Below are 21,823 nucleotides of genomic sequence, written 5' to 3'. Positions count from 1 at the left end.
GGTGGACAGGTGGAAAATGGCAGGTCTGAAGAGTCCCTCAGAAACCTTGGTGGATCTGGGGGAAGTGAGAAGTGGCTGGAGGCAGGTACAGAGGGGCTGACTGAGCAAAATAAAACCAACTGAGGCAGTCGACGTGATAAAGAGGTGGGCACATAGCTCATGTGCACGTGGCTGTAAACAGAGAAATGCAATCTTTTTTTCCAAACATCCTTGTACCATTTATTAACTGAAAACCAGATTTTTCTGTCACGATGACAAGACTTTAGGAAGTCAAATATTCTCCAACTTCATCATCCAACTAGCTCATCAAGTGTATGCACAGTCCTCATAAACAGATCATTTCTCTAGCTATGCTCTCTCTCTCTCTCTCTGCTGTTTATTTGACTGAAGTGACTCATCACTCAGCAGCGCTGGGACTCGTCTCCCAGCTCAGTGCGCTCTCATCGTTTCCCTGGCATAAACTAAAATTAGGCAAAATTTTAGCGCCAGCAGAAAGTGGCTCTCCACAGAAAGCTTTATTTTGAGAGACGTCCCTCTCATCTAATGTGCTGCAGGCATTCGCACACTCACATATGGGAACAAATGTGTACAAACAAACACGGTGTCTGACTTTGTGCGTGTGTGTCTGAGCAAGAGGTGGAAGTTTTTACAGCCTTTAGTCTCCTGTTTCATATTACATCACTTATCAGTCCGTATGATGGTTTTCTGGGGTGTGTTTCTTCTTTAGCATTATGAATAATTATTCAACCAAGCAGGTTTGGATTACATGTCAGTGCTGTTTTTATATTAATAAAAACCGATTGTGTTGATTGCAAACAAAATGCTAACTGACCTGAAATCATACAGTCAATTCTTTAGTTAAGTTAAAGAGTTTAAGTTTAAAGAGTTAGTGAGTTTGAAGGGTACATTTTAACTCAACTACTTACCACAATTTTAAAGGTCTAGTGTATAACATTTAGGAGGATCTATTGGTAGAAATGGTATATATTGTTCATTAGTTTATAATCACCTGAAAATAAGAATCGTTGTTACCTTAAAATGAGACGTTTTTCCCGAGGGAGCGGGTCCTCTTCTACGGAGTCCACCATGTTGAACCGTCATGTTTTTACTGTAGCCCAGAATGGACAAACAAAACACTGGCTCTAGATAAGGTCATCTCTTAGTTTCTCCAACAAGTCTAGAAGTCTGAGCTGTATTCAAATGGTTGCTATCTGCAACTCCACCACTAGATGCCACAATAAATAAAGGATTAAGCTGGTGATATTCGCCTCTGTTAAAGGAGTATCGTCACAATTACTGGCAACAATTACCCAGCAGGCTGGTGTCAGTCATATGTCACTGTAGAACTAACTACAGTACTGTAAGATCACATAATGCTCATATACTGTTATATCCACTGGTGGTATAAAAGAGGATGAATATAAAATACTTATAATATATATATATATATATATATATATATAACAAAAGATTTAGTGGAACAAAATCCTGATTTTCAAAATGACTGACTGTGACTGACTGTGATTGAAACTTAAAATTTGAACCTGAAGCTGAGGAAGTTTGCTGTACATATACATTCAAATCAAAGTGATAAGGTATTTTGTTATATCTACATGTGAAAGAAATAATAAACTGGGCAACTTGATTTTACCACATTTTCCCCTTTGCTGTAGAGAGCTTTACTAATTTTACAAGGACAGTTGAGGCACTTTTTCACCTTTTACCTTCAGAATTTGTTCAGAACACTGTGGCTGTGAGGTGAGACTCGTTTTGCAGGTTCTGATGCTTTCAGCTTTCTCTTTGGTAGTGTAACACCTTGCACATCGTGGGGTCAATGGAGAGTTTTTTTTCTTGAGATCAGTGTATACTGTACCAAACAGTAAGACTTGAACTCCTGATTACTTCAACACAAAACATATACTATTTTATTAGCATTCAAAATCCCTGACACACTGTCTAAACTTCATGACAGTTGTACCTCCATGAATTTATTCCTACTGGGGACCATATGCAGTGGCAGGCGAGAAACACACACATTAAAATATATATTTTTAACGGTGAACTGGGACACGATGGCATTTTCTTTGAGAGTTGTAGAATGTAAATGTTGTTGTTTGAAGCGTTGCAGCTGCTCTCAGGTCAGTCCAACAATCTTGTTTAATTTGTCTGCAGGTTTCAGGAGGCGGGAATGTGTCTGCAGGTGAGTGGGAGGCAGAAGAAAGAAAAACACTTTTCTTCCTTGTCAAACAGTGACCTTTAAGGTGACAAATGGGTGTGGAGGTATGATTTATACAGAGGGTGTGTGTGTGTGTGTGTGTATGTGTGTGTGTGTGTGTGTGTGTGTGTGTCAAGGATAGTCAGGAGGTAGGGAGAAAGATCTCTCTCACAAACACACACACACGCAGCCTGGTTGTGTGTGGAGGAGTAAAGATGAGCGGCTGGTATCTTAGCAACAGCACGTTAACGGAGGAGAGGGGAGAATGCGTCGGTGAAGGTGGATGGTATACCAAACTACTGAGACTCTGCACACACACACACCCACACACACTCATACATACACAGACTCATTCATTCATGTCAGGACTCGCCACTAATGGGGTAGTTTGTTGCCGGAGCCTCTGGACAGCAAACAAAAGGTTTTCTGTTTGAGCCACCTGATGTTGGCATCTGAGTCACAGAGAGTTGTTCCATGTTTTCAGGACTTCGACACAATTTATAAATAATATTTCAGGTATTTAATGCAAAAAAAGTGCATGTGGATGTTTTTATGTGGATTTAAAAAAAAAATTCCATATGAAAGTTGGTGCAAAAGTTGTACATACATGAAGCATGTGACTTACATTTTACATTGTGTAAAGTTTTAATGGTGCTCTATTAATTAGATCATGTCATTCCTTTGTTCCTTCCTCTGTTATGGTTTAACGGCACCACCATAGAGTCACACAAGTTGTCTTTTCTGGTTAAAATGTGCACCGCATTTGTATGGAAACCTGGCTATTGATCATCATGGGAGACAAACTGGGACTGCTTGTGACTACCCAAAAATGGGTCACGTAGTTGACATTAACTGTAAAAGCTGCGTCTTTACTGCACCACAGGAGTATGATCATAAATATTTAATACAGTGATGGAAATCACAGAAAAACAGGTTCAGCTGTGTCTGAAATCAGCTCTGTATGTACTGTTGTTTAGGCAATAAAACTGTAATTCTGTCTGTATGAATGTGTTTCCCAATTGGTTTTGACAGCTGGAATTTCTTTGCAATGACTTCTTTTGAAGAAATTGTTCAACGTTTTGAGCTGGCCATTAGCTTAGCATGGTTTGCTTCATTAGTAGAAAAACCCAAATTTAAAGAATGGTATTAATCTTCTCATCTCACTCTCTTTATACTTAACTTCCCATAAAGAAAATATGTCTATATTCCAAATGCTAACCTATCCATTTAAATACAGAGTTAATTTCCATTGAGTTTTGTAAAGAAAGTGAACTCTTCCAGATTATTTTCCTGTCAGCGATGAGCAACACTGACTGGCCAACATCAGCCTGATATTTGTGCACACCAGTACAGCAGTCCGTCTGTGGTCTCCAGATCACACACAGAGGAAAGGGCACCAGCTGCTCTTTAAAATTGAGTCTAACATCTTTTTTTTTCTGAAATGCTTCCCTGTTGTCTTCATCTTTTTTTCGCGTTCTATCAAATCCAAATCTGTACCTTCTGGCTCATCTTGTTTTGATGATGCCTCTTCACCTCTCTCTCGCTGTCTGTCCCACTTTCTCCATCTCACACCCTCACATACACTCTTCTCAGAGGTGTTTCTCTCTTCCAGGGTGTGAATGGGATTGGCTTCACAAGGGACCAAAAAAGATGCATAGATGGATGGATGGATGAATGGATGGATGGATGGACGGACAGATAGTAGGTGCTGGAATGGATGGACTGAAAGAGGAAGGTGCCATGGGAGAGTGTTGCTGTGTCTAGGGAGAAGACATCAGCTTGGTACATGATGGATGGAGGAGAGTGATAGAGATGAAGGTAGAGGAGAGAGAGAGAGAGAGAGAGAGAGAGAGAGAGAGAGAGAGAGAGAGAGAGAGAGAGAGAGAGGAGGTTTTGTGACTGGGATCTGACCTGATTCTGAGACACAAATACACCTTGGAAACACAGAGAGGAAAGCAGAAAAGTGATGAAGGGTGGAGGAAAGAAGAGAAGAGAGGAATGAGAAGACAGAAAATGCAGAAACAAAAATAAATTGTGAGCACAAATACTTCCCTCTAACAATGCAGAGTACATCATTACTACAGTGTAGTTTCCTGCTACATCAAGATCAACCCTCTGTTATAGTCAGTAGTATTCTCCTCCTTGGTTTCCCTGTGTCTTTGTGTTTGGACTCCTCCCACTCTCCTTGATTACCTGCTCACCTGATCACCATCAACTCATTAGCCCTGCAGTATTTAAACCCCGGTTCTCCATCCACTCGCTGCCAAGTTGTTGCATCTACAACCCTGGTAGTAACCTTCTAGGCCAAGTAGGAGTATTTAAGAGAAGTGCTTTTTGCTATGAACTCTAACCTTGTTTTTCCCTGTGTCTCAGGGTCATATGCTTTGCTGTAGCAACCTCCCCGCTGCTTCCTGCCTGCCACGCTGCTGTAAGATTCCAGTTCCACTCTGCCTAGGGAGGCTACACTTTACCATTTTGTTCCTCGGATTTCCAATAAAGCCTGTCTTTTGGAATCGTAACAACTGAGTTTGTGATCTGCTTTTGGGTTCCTCTGTTTAACGTAACACCCTCGTGCTGATGCACTCGGGGTCTTTCTTATTTAAATCACAGAGTGTGTATATAAAATCTAGTTCACTTTAATCTATCTGAAATGTATCTATGAAATCAAGTGTGCCAAACTTTGAAATACAGAAGTAATTGTGCATCCTGTAACATTTATCATCCACTGAATCAATATTTTGCTCGGATTAACGTTTGTAGGGAAATGTCACACTGATGTACCAATTTAAAGAACTTTTAGAAGAATTTGAGCTTTTGCTGGTGCTGCTTTTCTTTCTTGCTGTAACAGAATAATGTGCAATAAATATACCAGCATCCATTTAATACTCTGTTAAAAGTGTTAATTTAAGATTAAGATGCTTCATGTTGATTTTGTGATCGTTTTCTGATGTCAGCGCTGTGCTCAAGACAAATCTCTACTCATATTCCCAGCAGGGACAATAAAGTATGCTCTATTCTAAGAAACCCTAGACTTCCCATAATGCAATATGATAATCCTTCGTGGTAAACATCCACCTGGTTTGTAACACATGCTTTTTTGAAATCTTAAAGTGAAGCCTAGATTTTCTCGGACTTGGCAAAGCTCCTCCAGATCCACAAATACAACAACTGTTTTCCAAGTAAATATATGACATTAACATATTTATGTCCCATTAATGGATGTTACTAACTTAGCTTCTTCCCCAGAGTTTTTGTGCTTTCTCATCTCGCAGGTTCCCATGGATCGCGGAGGCTCCGAATCGCTGTGCTTCTCCAGAGACTCCATGCTCACTGAGTAACAGCCGCTTTGGAGATATATCAGCCCCTGAACAATTTGGGGAGAAGGGATTCAGATACTGTTTGACAATTCAACAAGCACTCCCTTTGAAACGCCTTTTAGATAAACCTGCATTTCCTTGTCCATGTCTTTAAAAACTGATGTACTGATTTATTAAATGTCTTAAAAGCTAGAACAGTGTGCTAGAGGTTCCTTCTCTGCAAGACACCAAGCTTTTCTACACCTGCACGAGAAATACTGGATGTTTTTATGGAAGTTTTTTTTCTAAATCTGCTGGGACATCTGCTGTGTTGTAAAATCAGTTTTTATTCTCAGAAAGAAAATTGATGTCTGAGGCAACTGCTCACAGGGATGCAAGGAGGGGAGGGTGAGTTGGTTAGCGAGGAAGGGATGGTGAGAGCGATGGGGGGTGAAGGACAGAGTGTCAGCTCGTGTAAAAGATATATCAAAGGGAGGTGGGAAGGTGAGGAGGGAGGGTGAGAAGCAAATGTGTTCAGAGAGGAAGAAGGTCCTTGGCACTGAGCAATATCCTTCTCCCACTGGGTGTCATTACAGACTGGGAGCCTCTGATCAGTGGCTTTAAAGACTCCACAGGGCCACACAGTGCTAAACCGGGCACGATCACTCCATAATGATACAAGTATTAAAACACATCATTTTTGTTCCCTTTCACCTGCTGCCATTCCCAGCCTACAACCTCCAACCTTCGCCTCTTTGACATTTTTGTCTGTTGACACTTTAATGAGGGCGCAGAGACGGCCTGCCAGAAGATATGCTTGTCTTCAAAGGCAGGGTGGATGGATGGGTCAACAAAACGCTGGACTTTAACACTGAAGTCCGCTGTTTGCCTACCATTACTTACCGATGGTTCATGTTGACTAACTTGTTATTCCAGCCATTGCAGCCAGTATTTGTTTGGCAGGTAACATTATATTAGTTGCCCACGGACATCCAGCTTTCTTTCTAGTTTGCCAAGATATGTTGTTGGTGTGATGTTAGCTATTAGCTATAGTAGCAGGAGAGCTGTAAGTATCTCTGTCTGGAGCTGATTCTGGAAAACCTCCTCATCCTCTCGGAATATCGTGGTACTGGATTCAGAATCTTATAACCCACCTTTAACCAAACTGATTCTCAGTGTTGTCAGATTATAAAATGCTCAGAAAACACTGGACAAAGAGGATCTGTATTCAGAAAGATCCAATAGTATACAAATCTATGGATGTGTATCTAGATCTGTATATCAAACTTATCACCACCTGGGATATTACCCAGCATTTAATTTAATTAGTTTATATTTAGGTCATTCTGGGAGGTCTTTTAATGTGGAAGACTTACTGACATAAAGGCTCATCACCAGTGTTGGGCAGTAACTCATTACTAGTAATGAGATTACAGTAATAAGATTACTTTCCCCAGTAACTAGTAGTGTAATAATTACTAATACATTTCAATAATAATATTATAGTTACCCCCCCAACATTTCTTTTGTTGTCACCTCTCTACTGATCTGAAACTCCAATCACATCCATGGATTATTTTTTGTAATCATGGAGGAAACTAGTATGGAAGATGAAAACGTTTATACTCAGTGGCTGGAAATATTCCCATTACTTTGATTTTTAATAAACAAAACTGGATTTTAATTGTCCTAAATCTGAATTTTGGGCAGAAGGGCCACAATTACCAATTTTGTGGGGAATAGCAGAAAAGTACAACAAGTAGTGAAACAAATTACTGTTGGTAAGGAGTAATTAGTAAAGTGATAATATTACTTTTGAGTAATTAGTAATACATTTATTTTTTCTAGCCCAACACTGGCTATCACACTGAATGTAATCCAGGCAGCAATTGGCGAATCCAATTAGTTGTTTATCAGTATATTTTGCAGAGGCTGATAAAATGAAAGAAAGAGAGTGTGAGGTGGTGATTTCCTCCGTTGCTCTCACCATTAAATAATTCTGCCTTGTTAACTATACGTATGAGTGAAAATGTGACAGAGTATACAACAATGCAAGCAGCACAGCATGCATCGTTAAATCTGAACAAATCATCTACCCGTGTGTGTGTGTGTGTGTGTGTGTGTGTGTGTGTGGCCATGCGTTTCTACAGCTGGGTGTATGTGAGTGTGTGTGGGTGTCAGAGCGAGGATGAAGGGAGGTGGCTGGTGCTGGCTGGATCTGCAACATAGCCTGTCTGCTCACACAACACACACTCTATAATTGGACTCAGAGGAGCGAAGAGATACGCCCGCGGGGTTCGGATTATGCTGATATATGGCATATATTGCTGTCCTAACATTCCTATCTCATATCTGGCTCAATTGTAGGCCTGGATTTAATACACCGGCAAGGACAATAAGGTGAGAGTAGGAAGAAAGTCTGCCCAAAAATTCAACAGAGCATCAGTCTGTCGTGTCAGAGGCCTGTTGGGTTTTTATCTCCAGAAACATTTTTATGCCAAAGAATAGATTACTCCTCTGGGGCATAACACACACGGACAATCACATGGACACACACTCAACAGGCTTGATTTACATCAGCTCATTTATTACAGGTTTAGTTATTTGGATTTTCCTTGATCTTAACTCAAAATCAATGGATGGGAAACACCCATATAGTAGCCCTGGTGAGGAGGTGTACGGAGTCTCAGATATGCCAATGTTTCTAATAGGCAAATTAATTCAAAGTACTTTACTTCAGAAATAAACAGTCGAGTGAACCGAACATTTAAAATGGACTGTAAAGCAAGAAAATAAGATTTAAGATTTATTTTGTGACCCACTGGAGAGTTCTGGACCCCCAGGTTGGGAATCTTAGATGATACAGTAAAATCTAAAACCTTGCAAAGAGCCTAAACAACTTAACAAGTTGTTGATTTATGTTGTTGAAGCCCTAATTTTCATGAATTATCAGGTCCCAAATCTGATATTCAATTGACATTGTAATTATAAATATTTAATTCTGCAACCAAAAATATCGATATTGCATAAAGCAAAAACAGCCCAAAGCTCTAATGATCTATTCTTAACAATTCTATTCAACACATCTCATATATTATGGACAAATTAGACTCTGTGTCCTTGTCTAATCCGTGTCCTTGTGTAATAACGTGATGTTAATGTTTGAGTGGATTCATATTCAGCTGCAGCTCACAGCACAAACCCGAACACACCAAGTGTTTGATGTCTGAGAAGCTCGCTCTCCGTCACGTCCGGCCTTTCACTTAAAATTCAGCTCGTGTGGTTGTGTTGTCCATTAATGGGGTGTGTTGTGGTTGAGTTGCTATGCTCAGTATTCACGCTTTGTTACGGGATGCAGAGGGTTGCCATAGAGGAGGGCACAATTCATTTGAGCTCATTATGTGTCTGAGGTGGACAGGCTGTGAAGCTGTCATTAGCAGACTCTCAGATGGAGGTAATGAGAGAGTTTCTCCTCTGTAAAGGTCTTTAAAACCTGGAATGGTGGGGGGTTGACAGACAAAAGGTTTACCTAAAGGAGACGCCTGGTCGCTAAAGCAAGAAACCAACCCCAGATGTTCAATAATTTTATAGACTTAAAGTATTGTAAATTATATGGCTGACGTATTTTGCATTTCTCTGTCCATTATCGCATTAAACCTATGCTATGATGCTAAAATACTTAATAGTAAAATGCGGTTTTCTACAAGTTATAATAATCTGAAAGGGGGCACTCTTCATGACAAGTGTAATTTATGTGAATATTTATGCATTTTATTTAAAGCTGCACTGAAAATTATCACCAGGCCTCACAGAGGAAGATGGTTCAACAGGCAAAAGAAGGATTACAGCTGGGGAATTGCCAAAGTTAGTTGAGTTCCCACCAACATCACCACAGGAGCGTTTCCAGGAAAAAGCTTCTGCTGTCAATTAATAACAAACTAAAGCGCATACAGTTTGACAAACGTTAATGGGACTTTCAATGGGACATGGTTAAATGGTCAGATAATGTCAAAATAGACCTTAATGCAAAAAACACCAAACAGAATCCACACAGAAAAGCATCTCATACCCACTGTGAAGTTTGTGGTTTATCTTTGATGTTGGGGGCTGTTTTTCTTCCAAATGCCATGGACATCTTGTTAGGATACATAGGTATCATGGACTCAAATATCAGCAGAGATTAAATAAACAGCCTCTGCCAGGAAGCTTAAAATAGGCTATTGTTGGACCTTCCAGCAGGACAATGATCCGAAGCAGACCTCAAAATCTACACAAAATGCTTCACCGACTGCAAGAATAAAAGGTCTGAGTGCAAAGACCTGAGAGTGAGATTTTTGAGAAATATATTTGTTTGATTTTTTTGGTCCAGTATGATATTTCTTTTTTTTCCAATTATGTTACTCCAATTAGAGGTGAATTTTTGGTGAATATTTTAAATCAAAGATCATGAGGATAAACAATAAAGACAGCATCTCCTTTTTGTTCACTTTTAATAAAAGGTGCCGCTAGTTTTGGAGGCCACTGTATATGCAAACATTTAACTATGTTTAACTACTGAACAAAATGTCTTGTTCTTCACTAAAAAGTCCATTCTCTGTGTCTGTTCACTTGAGGCTTCCAGTTTCAAATTGAAACGATGATTGCCTTCCAAACTTGTTGTGACAAAATCATTGTACTCTTTCCTCCTTGAGTAGATGAATGTGAAAATAGTCTTCTGGTGTCAAACTCTGCACATACAGCCTTCTTCACAATGAAGCTCAAACATCCAGCTTAGGTAACAATAACCAAAACATTTCCTCCACCACTGACAACAATTTCCAGAACAGGTGTAGGGGAGTTATCAGACATTTTTCAGGGATCTAACAAACATCTGGAGTCGGTCCGTCAGAATCAAAGTCAGTGAGGGGCCGCTATCTAAAGTAACCACTTTTCACCAATGTTAAATCACAGTGGGATAAATCTATCTGACACACAGAGACCAATTTCTGCTTCCACAGGGGTTAGGAAAGGGACCAGAATGCAATGTGGCTCCAGTCAGGCTCTGTTGTCGATAATATGTGAAATCGAATGACCTCTCCAGTGACGTTTGAACAAGAAGCACGTGGACAACAGTCTCTCTGCAGGCTTCAAACTTATTTTAACCTCAATATAAAGACCAACTGTATTCCGATTGACAATAAGGGATCCTGATAAATGTAGGAATTTATTGAATTATGTAGAAGCAGTAGAGGCAGGTAGAGGGAAACTGAACAAAATAGAAACAGTACACACTTAGTGAACGCCACAGACTGGTGATAGAAGCCATGCCAGAGTTGCCTGGGAGGAAGATTTTCTCTAATTTCACAGCAGGTGTTTTGCATCTGACAGCTAATTGGAAGCACCTGCTTTGATCTTCCTGACTGAGGTGTAGTGTAACAATGATTCTTCTGCTGTGCCTGATGTAGAGTTGATTTACTGTTTAATGAGGATTCCACTGCAAGAATTGTGGGTTTTGTGTTTATGCGTTTATGCATGAAGATCAATTTAGATGCCTGAGAGTCTTGATGACCAGCCAGTCGATAGTTGCTGGTGCAGGAGCTGAGGCTCAGCAGCTTTAGATGCTCCTGTCAGCTCTGATCAGTGTGATGGAGCAGAACGCAGGCGAACAGGGCAGCAATGTGCCACAAGGGTTACTGCAGTATCAGGAAAACCAATATCTCAGTCTCAGCTTGAGCATATATTGCTGGTCTCCTGGGAAAACCCTTTTAACTCTGAAACAGTTTGGGTGATCTTCACGTAATATCAGCTGAAGTTGTGCTCTGCTATGGGTTGAAAAGACTATGATTGCTGCTATATGAAAACTATACGATACATTTTAACAAGTCTCTACAGCCACTGTTCTGTTGTAGTCCTGTCAGTCCGTCCACAAATCGATATTGCAACACAAATTCAACCAATCCATGTGAATTTTGTCCGATCATCGCAACTTTTCTGCTAATTATAACAATCATTTTACTTTCTCATGCAAAGCTTTGGGCCATATGTCACAAAACTGTGAAGTTGCAGACCATGCATAATCCTGAGTCCTGTTCTGTTACTTGGGCCTCTCCAAACGATGTAATATTATTCTCACTAGAATAAGTTTGATTTGTAATTGAGGTCGCAACAATCCCCCAAAAAATGCTATGCTTCATCAGGGTTTCTGCAAGATTGAACAGGTTAAATGTAAGATTTCTTGAGACCATTATGAATGTAACTTAAGAAGTAAAATATGTATGAGTTCCATGTTTCTGGTTTTAACATTAACTTAATTAATCTATTTTTAAGACCTAAAATTCACATTATTGTCTTTCAGACTTTAGGACACTCACACATTAAAGTGCCGTTCTTCTAATGATACAATATGATACAACTGATGCTAGTCTCTAACTGCTATGGGAGCTGCCACTGTTGTTTAATTAAGAGCCTTCTCACTGCATCACACTATAGCCCCCAGCCCCATAGCTGCCAGTACTTCCACAGACAATGCTGATTGGTCCGGTACCACTGTACCAACCACAAACACATAGACTGCAAGTCCCACTGCCTCGCAAGGTTAGCAAGAATGTGCATAAACGAGACAGCTTTTGATTTGTAAGATTTGGCCCTCTGACCTTTGACCAGGGTACCAGTTTACCCCTGGTTCCACTCTTCCTGGAGCTACTTCTGTATTGACTACACACAGAAATCAAACAAAAGAAGAACATGTTTTCCAAAATGTTGGTTGAGGTATTGGCTTTAACTTCAGAAAGGGAATTTTTATTCTAAAAAGCTGCAAAATTATACAAAATAACCATAGTCAACGGTCAGCGTGGATTTTGCTTGTGAGTCCAAATCAGCTTAATGAAAAAAAAAAACTATTCATTCTCAGTTTCCACTGCTGCCAACAAACCAATAGTAGCATTTAGCAGTGTTTATCTAATCTGCAGTTCTTGTACTATTCTGGCAAAGTAAAGCAGCACTCAGATGCACCATGTGTTGTGTGGTGTTCGAGGCACTCTGTCTTTGTTACCATTAATTCACATGGTAATGTTGGCAGTGAGCCAGCCTATCAGAGAGCCACTGGAGAGCAGCGTGGGAGCTCTGTCTTTACTCAATAACCGCAGAGACATGCACACTCCACCGACCTTGAGAAAACGTGTGAATATATCTCCCCTTCGCCTTCTTATTCTTGTATCCATGATGTGTTTCTCTGCACATTTTCATGCAGAGTAAAAGACATCCTAGAGATTTTATTTTCCACTGATTTGCTTTCATTTTAAAACAGCCCAAGGGACCGAATATTCTCTTTAAGGGGATCCATTTTGGATATCTCTAAAAAGATTTTTTAAAAAAGCAAAAATGAAAGGATGATACATTTGGCACATTTATATTTTAGTTAGTGAGGAATTAACTATTTAATAAATCCCTCCTCCAAACAGTGATTGTCCAATCATAGCTTAGCAACTGTAACCAGGGATCGCAGGTTTGTCTGACATTGGCTCTCGACATGCTGAAGCAGTGTACGACTATATTTTCATAGTCGACTAGTTGTCGTTAGTTAAAGCCAATAGTTTTCATACGTTTATGATATTAATTTAATCATTTAAATAGATACATATCTATATTTTATCAGCCGCCTGTTAAATGGAAAATCCAGTAATTCTGAATGTGTCGGAACAATTGACTTAACGTCTCATTCAAAACATGGAGCACATAACTTCCAACTTCTAAACACTTTTAATGTTTAAACACTGCTATGTTGCTATTACATTACATTTTTATATTGATTATTCATTTTAATACTGAACCGCAGTACTAGGACTAACTATCTCTAGTAAATGCAAGAACAATGTAGCTTTAGTCTCAGTGTTTTCTAAATAATTACATACTGTTATCATCAAATAAATATTAAAAACCTTTTGGTTTTCCAACGTACTCACACAGCTTACGTTAGCAAAATGAACACCATGCTGTATGGAAGAGAGCTTCAAACTAGCAATTGAGATCTTAAACTTATTAGGAGCATTTAGAGTTGGAGATCAGTGGAGCTTCCCCTGCTGGCCATTAGAGAGAATGCAGGTTTAAGTTACCTCCACGTTGGCCCCACTTCCCAAACCCAGAAAAATGTTCTGTCAATGGCTACAGCTAATAAAAGCTTCATGTCACAGTTTTCATCTCTGTAACATCGATTTTCCCCAACCAAACTTGCGGAGCTCCTTTTGTCAACATCTGTGTGAAATCAAAGACTTATTGTTTGAAAAAGAATCTTGATCAATTCACCGCCACTATTGTGTAACAGTGCAGTGCCAGATTGGAAAGCTTAAAAGGCATAGCAACAGTAACTAAGGGGATGTGGTGGGGCAAGCGGGTCAATTGATGCACTGGAAAACCATTTCATTAGCCTGGAACAATACTCAATAGTCTACTTACTGATTATACAGTAATTAACAAATTGAAACAAGTCTGATGCACTGCAATCAGTGTTTTATAGTTCTGTGGTATTGAGTTTTTAACAGAGAGTCTATGTCAAGGACCATCACAATATATATACATTGGACTATGGACCCCTAATTTGAGAGTATTTTTTGTGTTTTTAGGTTTGAATATAATAAAGTCTTCATAGTCAATCAATGATCACGGTCCATCACTACAAATTACAATCAAGCCAACCCTGTTTCTTCCCTTGTTGTCCCAATTTCCAAGAAATGTGATAAGAGTTAAAATATTAGATTCCTCCTTTTGCTGGGAACCCCCTACAACCCACTCAAAGACCCCCGTTCGGGCCCCGGACCCCAGTTTGAAAGCTGCTGGTGTAAGAAACAGTTTGTGGATGTTCATTATTGCTTGCAGCGAGCGGTAATAATTCAGTCTTTCACACTGTCCTTGGGGATGTCTGACTGTTAAGTGTGTTAGGGGATATTGTCTCACAGGGGACAAACATCCTATCCTGTTTACATCTGACTGTATCTTTTAAATGACTATATGAGGATTTAAAATACAACTGGAGAGGGATTTGAAGTCTCTTGAGCAAAATGCTTTTTTTGACAAATTGATGTTGATCCAGTGACTCCCATTCATTTCCAAACAGCACGCAAATAAGCACCATTCTTCTAATCAGCTACTCTAGCTGTTTAATTAATTTGAATTCATTCAGTAATTACAGTATAACTCAGTGTAATGATCCTTTCAAGCCACTTAAAATGTCATAGCAGGTGAGTTTTGTTTATATTTTGTGCAGTTCCATCATAGCTGAGATGATAAAAAATGTTTAATCCATGCTGGACAGGAAAGTTTCTGAAAATGCACACTCCCATCTATTCCAAGGAAGAAGTTTTGTCAAAATCCAGCAGTGTGGAAAATGTACTGTATCTAGGTGGCTCACTGCTAACAGCAGGTATTAATAGCTTTTAATTCCCCTCTGTCTAGTCATACTGCAGCTATTTCTTGCTCCAGAGGGAGCAGGGTGTTGCAGAGGGTGTCATACAAAATGCTATAGGTTATTACCTATCTGCTGATCTGTTTACTCTTGGAGAAAAATGTAGCCGGATATGAAATGCCCTTTATTCTCAAAAGTAATTTACAATTTCACGAGTAGTAATTAGCTGCATTAAAAAGCCACCCCTGTTACACATGCTCGGTATTAGGAAAGAAAGTCATACTGCATTACATCCATTAAAAGGTGCATTTAGGAGGATCTATTCTATGGAGCCTGTCTGTACTTTCTCCTAGACGCTTAGAAGGCAAGTGGTATTTAAATAACCTATCAAGAATTATTGATGAGCAGTGTCAGTGTCAGTAAAACCAAATTGAAATCAAAGAAATTCTACCTCATAGATCTTCATCTCAGCAGGCACAGTTAATAACATAATGGCTGCCTTTCATTTAGATGCTCCAGTGCCAGGGCTTTTTTTATTGCACAAGCTGGCTTACTGCTCAGGGCCTCGTTTCCCATAAGCATGTTAAGGCTAAGATGATGGTTATATTGATCTTACAAACCTCCTGAAACCTTTGTATCACAAAAGTAAGAATTTCCCTTTTTGCGTTTCCACAGACAGAGCAGCCTTGGAATACCCAATGGCAGAGCCAGCGATGGCCATGGCTATAGCAATATACGTTGTTTTGTGTTAGTCCTCATTTGCCCTGAATCTCTACAGTGGAGGTCACCATAGAGCTACAAAGGCCACGTCGATGTCAGCCATCATCCAGCTGGATGTATGCATTAATTCCCTTGAGTATAGCAAGGGCCTGTCATGGACCCGCCAGCAATTCTAGACAGCTGCATCTGTAATATACTGAATTTTTCCTTCACTGCTGTTGTCAGCTTAAGTGCATAAATACCTAATAGCCTATTTCTGTAATGTTGGATTGGATTATTCACAGTGCATTCAAACCGGAGTCCTGCACCAGGTCAGGCACAAGTAAAAATGAACTAAATGCGGGCAGGCAGTGGGCGACTACAAAAATGTGTTTTTTCTGGAGAAATCAGAAATGAAAATCACTGTGTGGTTTATTGTAATTTCTAAATCTAGATATAATTAAGCCTAATCAGACGCCAGAATTTTTCTTTTTTGTGAAAGCCGCAAGCTCGCTCATCCTCTCTGAGAAAACATGCAGCTGCAGCAGGAGCACAGGTGCTGCACCAGTTGACAACAACACTTTTACCATTAACACAACTCTCAAACCACCAAAACAGGAGGACAAAGATGGTGTCCCAGTTTTTTGTGCCAGGACATCGGAGCGTGGTGTTCAGCTCGCTGCATGGACGCAGCATACTGAGTATCAACATAGCTGGTGAGTGATTCAGCCAAATAGACTATGCCTGTAGCATGTGTGTTTAATCAGGGGTCAGGTTGTAGGCATTATATTAATGGGTCAGGGAGGGTCCGGATTTGACTTGGTGATAATTGCAGGTAATGGGTCAGTTTCCGGTACTGAACTCTGCTGATGCGGGCAGGTGCACGTTTGCAAAACTGGACTCGCACAGGACTCTGATTCATACCTATTCCTTTCTATCTCTCTGGTAGCAGGTGCTTTGACATCTACATCTGATGAAACTGTGTCAGTCTGCCTTTAAAGTAACCCATTTTAAACCACTTTACATGCATACCATCATCTTTTATGAAACATTCAGCTGGCCGGTGCAGAGCTTCTTTCAGCCGTTTACCAGCAGAGAGCCTAAAACAGGCTCCAGGCCATGAAACCCTCATGCCACCCCCATCTCCTTTTATACCCCATCATCCTTAACCTCTGTGATGTGAGAGCCTCTATCGGCCTGTGAGGGGATAAAGTTGCCGCCGCCTCCCGTCTCACCCATCGCAGTCTGATCTTCCAGGGAGAAACAATACAAGACAGCTGGCAAGGAACCCCAGGGAAATATCAGGATCAAACCTGTAAGGAAAAAAGTCTGAGTGATGAAAACAGAGAGGGGGAGAAAGATGAGACGGGAAGCGAGAGACAGGAAGTAAATGGCTCAGAAAGAAGAGCAAGAGAGGGAAGGTGTCAGATAAGACGACAAAAAGAAGGTTCAAGGAGGAAAGGGAATGAGGGAGGGGGAAAGAAGAAAAAGAGGAGGAGGACGGAGGAGGAGGAGGAGGAGGAGGAGGAGGAGGAGGAGGGGAAGGTGAGCGGTGATGGTGAAGCAGAGAAATTGCATTTTGATGGAGGCAAATTGAATCAGCTCTGCAATGGAAGCCTCAGGGCAGAAAGACAGATTGAGACGGTCATGTCAGCACCGAGAGATTACTGCCTCCTGTGTGTGCATGTGCGTGCGTGCATGTGTGCGTGTGTGATGTGATGATTGCCTGCCGTCACCGTCTTCGGGTCTTGCACAAGGATATTTGCGCTCACACTATGACAGCAACCTATCTTTGAGGTAAATGAAAAGGAACACACACACACACACACACACACACACACACACACACACACACACACACACACACACACACACACACACACACACACACACACACACTTCATTGTCTGGATTTTCAAGTGAAATGCCATCAACATGTACTAACAGGATTACGGCCGCTGCAGGAAAAATAGAGCCAACACATTGAAGAGATATGGACACTCTCTCAGCAGCAGCATGTGCTCACTCACATTGTCATCTATCAGAAACTGTGAAGAAGCAAATACCTGGATGAGCCCACGTGATGGGCTCTTAATTTACACAATGAGGGTTTACACACCACCTGAGATAAGATAAACTGCATGTTTCCCACCTCTGCGGCACCTCCAGCAGTTAGTTTTCAGGGAAGCAATTTCACATTGTTAAAAGACCTTAATGTCACAATGAAATGAAAGATGCCTTTTAACCCTTTTTTAAGTCATATTGTTCACATATTTAACAGGTGTATGCCAAATAAAATCACAAAATATCTATTTCTTTGTCCAAATCGAATAATTTGTTCTTGCTGTAAAACAAGATTTGACTTGTGCTTATGTAAGCTTGAACCCACCTATTTCAACCAATAATATCATGATATCTACCATCGATCAATCTTCATCAAAGCTAAGCGATTGATGAGCATGGAGCCGAGTGTTTCTTAACCTGTACAAAAACACGTTTTCACTGATTTGTGTGAAACTGGATCATGTTTTACAGAGAAAATATTTTCACTCTGACGTCCTTCGGCTACTCGACCTCAACTGCTGCTGTGTCTGCTGTTCTATCAGCAAAGGAACCAGACCGGGGCTGAACACAGCCAGACAGACGGGGGCCAGGTTGACCGCAGTGGTACCAAGGTGATTTACAGAGTTTCCTAATGGATGTGTTGGGACTGGCACTGGGTCGACTGTGGCTCCCTTACTACATAAAATCTAATTGTTTCATCAGAGGTCTGGTTCTGTTTGTAACCACCGTACCTTAAAGTTGATCAGTTTAACTTTATTCGGGTAAAACTAAGTAATCTGGAGTTGAGAAAAGTATTGTTTCCGACTCTGTATCACAGCATCATCAGCATTTATCATCAACAACAACAACAAGCGACGGTTTTGTTCTTTCTGCTGTGTGACTGAGCCCACTGTGCGGCTATATTTAGTTTGCCAGCCTGCTCCATAAAAACAGACCTAATGATGAAACTAGGGCAGCCCACAGTGACAGAGCCCCTTGCAACCTGAAGCAACGCTCTCTGAAGCCCTTGATGTTAATAATAACAACCTCAAGAACCAGCTAAATTAATTTTCCAGCAACATATTCTGCTGTCTAAGTTAAACTAAACGCCTGAATTCTTATCCTGCAGTGTGTTAGTCAGCAGAAGGTTAATAATTAAAACTTGATCTTTTCTTAATTGAGTTTTATGAAATATAAGACAGATTGATGATTTATGGCAACTGGTTAGTATGCAAACACACCACCAGAGAGGAGGATGAGGCTCCCCTAGCTGCCATCTGTGTTTTGAAAATTAGGGAATAAAGAATGAGATATGGATCCAAGATAAAATAAAGCAATTTAATTTTAATATTAAAAATCTTCAAGATAGATGGATAGATAGTCATCAAAAATGCAATGCAACAAATCACCCCTGCAAATCAAAAGCAACTCAATCTAACTTTAACATATTCAAATATTTTAAAAAATCAGGAAAGTAAAAGGCACGACTTCCCTCCACGGAGGCTGAGTTGGCGTCGGAAGGCAGTGAGCGCTCCTGGATTGCTGTGATGAATAATTAACCAGAGGGAAATTGGGATCCCTTTAATGAAACCAGCCTGTTACATCACTGCCGTAGAGGAATACTCAGTCATTTACTCATCAACTTATATTCACATTTGCACACATTTCCACAGAGACATAAGTCCAGGATGAGGAAAAGAAAGTCTGTGAGCAATATGTATGCATACACACACTCACCAGCTGCACTGCATCACCACTCCATCAACCAGCACTACAGCATCCCAGCGGCACTCTGAAATCGGTTTATATGGAGTTCATTTGCAAAACCAAAAAAAGCCATTGCACAGAAAATAAGATTTTGGAATAGACTATAAATGAAGACGGAGATATCTGTTTTCATATATTGTTTCTTTGTTTTGACTTGTAATTACAATCAATACAGCTGATTAGTTAAAGGAATAGTTGAGGGTTTTTTTAAAGTGAGTTTGTATGATGTACTTCGCTGTCTCCAAAGCCACCAGACTCCTTTGTCATCAGTTTCAGTCTCTCATCGGAAAGGGTTGTCTAACAGCAAGGTAAAGTGGTAAAAATATTCTTTCTATCCAAAAAAAACCCAATACATATCAGTATCTGTGGCTGTAGCGAGTGGAAGAGGTATGGATAATGGGGTAGCCCACCCTAGGCCCCCAGGTGAGACTGAAGGGTATTTTATTGCAGCCCATGGAGACTTTATATAGAATACAGGTTTAAGACACTTTCACATCAGCTTCAATTCACAGCCCCCGATGCTCTGTCCATTATATATACTGTCAGTGTTCCCAACTGTAAAGACGCTGTTTCCAAATGTGCAAAAACGTCCTTGTCCTCTTTTGGCAAATTATGCACAATAGCTGCAGTATCATGACAGTTTATATTTCCTGACACAAAAAGTACAAATTTAATTTGACTTTAATTTATTGGCTTTTTTTTTTTCAAGCTCAAAGGGGTTTACGAAAACAGAAATCACTGCAGTTAATTAAAAGAAGAAAAGTCCAGGCAGGCAAAGATTCAGTCACGTAGACACAGTTTTACCAAGTACCAGCTCCAAATTCTACCTAGATTACAGAGGTTTTCTGAAGTAAAGTGTCGGCTTTCCTGTCTTTCATCCTCCGTTCTCTTTCTCACCCTCTCACCGTTTCCCAATATCTATCTCAATACCCTCATATCTGTCTTTATCTCCATGTATTCATCCATATCTCCCTCCATCCATCCATCTCTCTGGGTGGCATGGAGCAGTAATAAAATATAATGTCAGGGAGGATGAAGATGTCATGTTGCAGGCTTATCGGCGTATCTCTATTTCCATGGATGAGATGGTGCTTTGTTATTAACAAGGTTGCCTGGAGCTGCCTACGCACCGCGTCACCTTCTATCTGAAGACAAGTCTTAATTTTAACACTGGGGAAAATAAGAAATCCAACTCTGCTGTTTGTGTTTTTGATGAAACATTCCCATATCTACCTTTTTGTTGTTTTTCCACATCCTCTTCTCCTAAAAGTTGTATTTTAGGGGATGGCATTTCAAAGGATTTTGGAATAGCAGTTGCATTTGCAGCAGATGCTTTTCTCACTAATTAATGCCAGCAAAGACAACTCTGACATTCGCTCACCAAACGCAACAGAAACACAAGCTCTCCCTTTCCCACACACTCACAGATAGAGCGAGCAAGGCATTGGCGCTGTTCATCTTTCCGCTTGGCACATTTACACCAGCTATAGGTTAATTGGCTAATCCCAAGTGGATGGAGGGATTGATGGCCATGAAGAGGCAGGGAGAGAGTGAGCAAAAGACTGACAGCAAGGGTAGACAGTAGAGAAAATAGTGAGTGGGAAAAGAGAAAATGAGGGGGACATCAGGGCCAATTTGCTGTTTTCTCCCATCATTAACTGATAGCTGGGGCGGGTCATTAGCTGAGTCTGTCCTGTACGCTGGTCTCATGGTGCAGGAGAAGGAACACCTGCTGAAGGTGGCAGATGGCAGCACAAAGAGCCCAGAAATAGACGTCCGCGAAGGGGAATGGTAGATGATTCAGCTCCTGCCCTATTTTCTAATTATTAATTTAAAAAGGAGAAATGTAGAGTTTGTCAAAGCTGAGAAAAAAGGATGTCCTCTGTCAGCCTCATGGCATCATTCTCAGCTATGAAACATTTAGATAGATAAACCCACATGGTCAAGCAAATGCGAGGCTGCGGTAAGGACTCGGCCTACATGGGGCAGCACGCTCTACCGAGTGAGCTACCGTGTGCCCCCGAGGCTGTACATTTCTAACTGAATTTCCAGAAAATTGGCAAAAGAAAATGCTAATTCATTGTGAATAGTTGGAGTTCATTGACATTTAAACAACTGGTGGCGCTAATACTCAAATCGGGAGCCATTAAACCATTACAGAAGAATTATGTATTGACGTATTCATTTGAGGAAGGTTACAGATTACAACTAATAATGTTACTGTAATAAAGTCATGTAATTTCACTCTTACTTAAGTATATATTAATCTACTTTGCTACTTTTAAAATGATAATTCACTATTGTATAATTGTAGACCAACAATTTATATCCAAAGTTTTAATCTGGATTTTTTGTAGCCAATACGCCAGGGACCATGTTAATCAATTCCTCTGTTCAGACAGAGCCGTGCCGGGAGCCAGCTCGCGA

The 21,823-nt window shown here is 40.4% G+C and overlaps 1 long non-coding RNA gene across 1 annotated transcript in view; it reads left to right on the top strand.

Annotated features, from left to right (window-relative positions):
• Positions 1-17,169: 17,169 nt before the first annotated feature.
• The window catches only part of LOC127351850 (uncharacterized), a 4,780-nt gene continuing 126 nt past the window's right edge, over positions 17,170-21,823 (top strand). The window contains exons 1-3 of the long non-coding RNA XR_007880987.1: positions 17,170-17,383; positions 18,122-18,261; positions 21,799-21,823. The exon at positions 21,799-21,823 is cut by the window's right edge and continues 126 nt beyond it. This is a non-coding gene — a long non-coding RNA (uncharacterized LOC127351850). The remainder of the gene's footprint in view (positions 17,384-18,121; positions 18,262-21,798) is intronic.

The sequence above is a fragment of the Dicentrarchus labrax genome, unplaced genomic scaffold (genome assembly GCF_905237075.1).
Source record: "Dicentrarchus labrax unplaced genomic scaffold, dlabrax2021, whole genome shotgun sequence".
NCBI lineage: Eukaryota > Metazoa > Chordata > Actinopteri > Moronidae > Dicentrarchus > Dicentrarchus labrax.
This window is presented reverse-complemented; position numbering and strand designations above follow the sequence as displayed.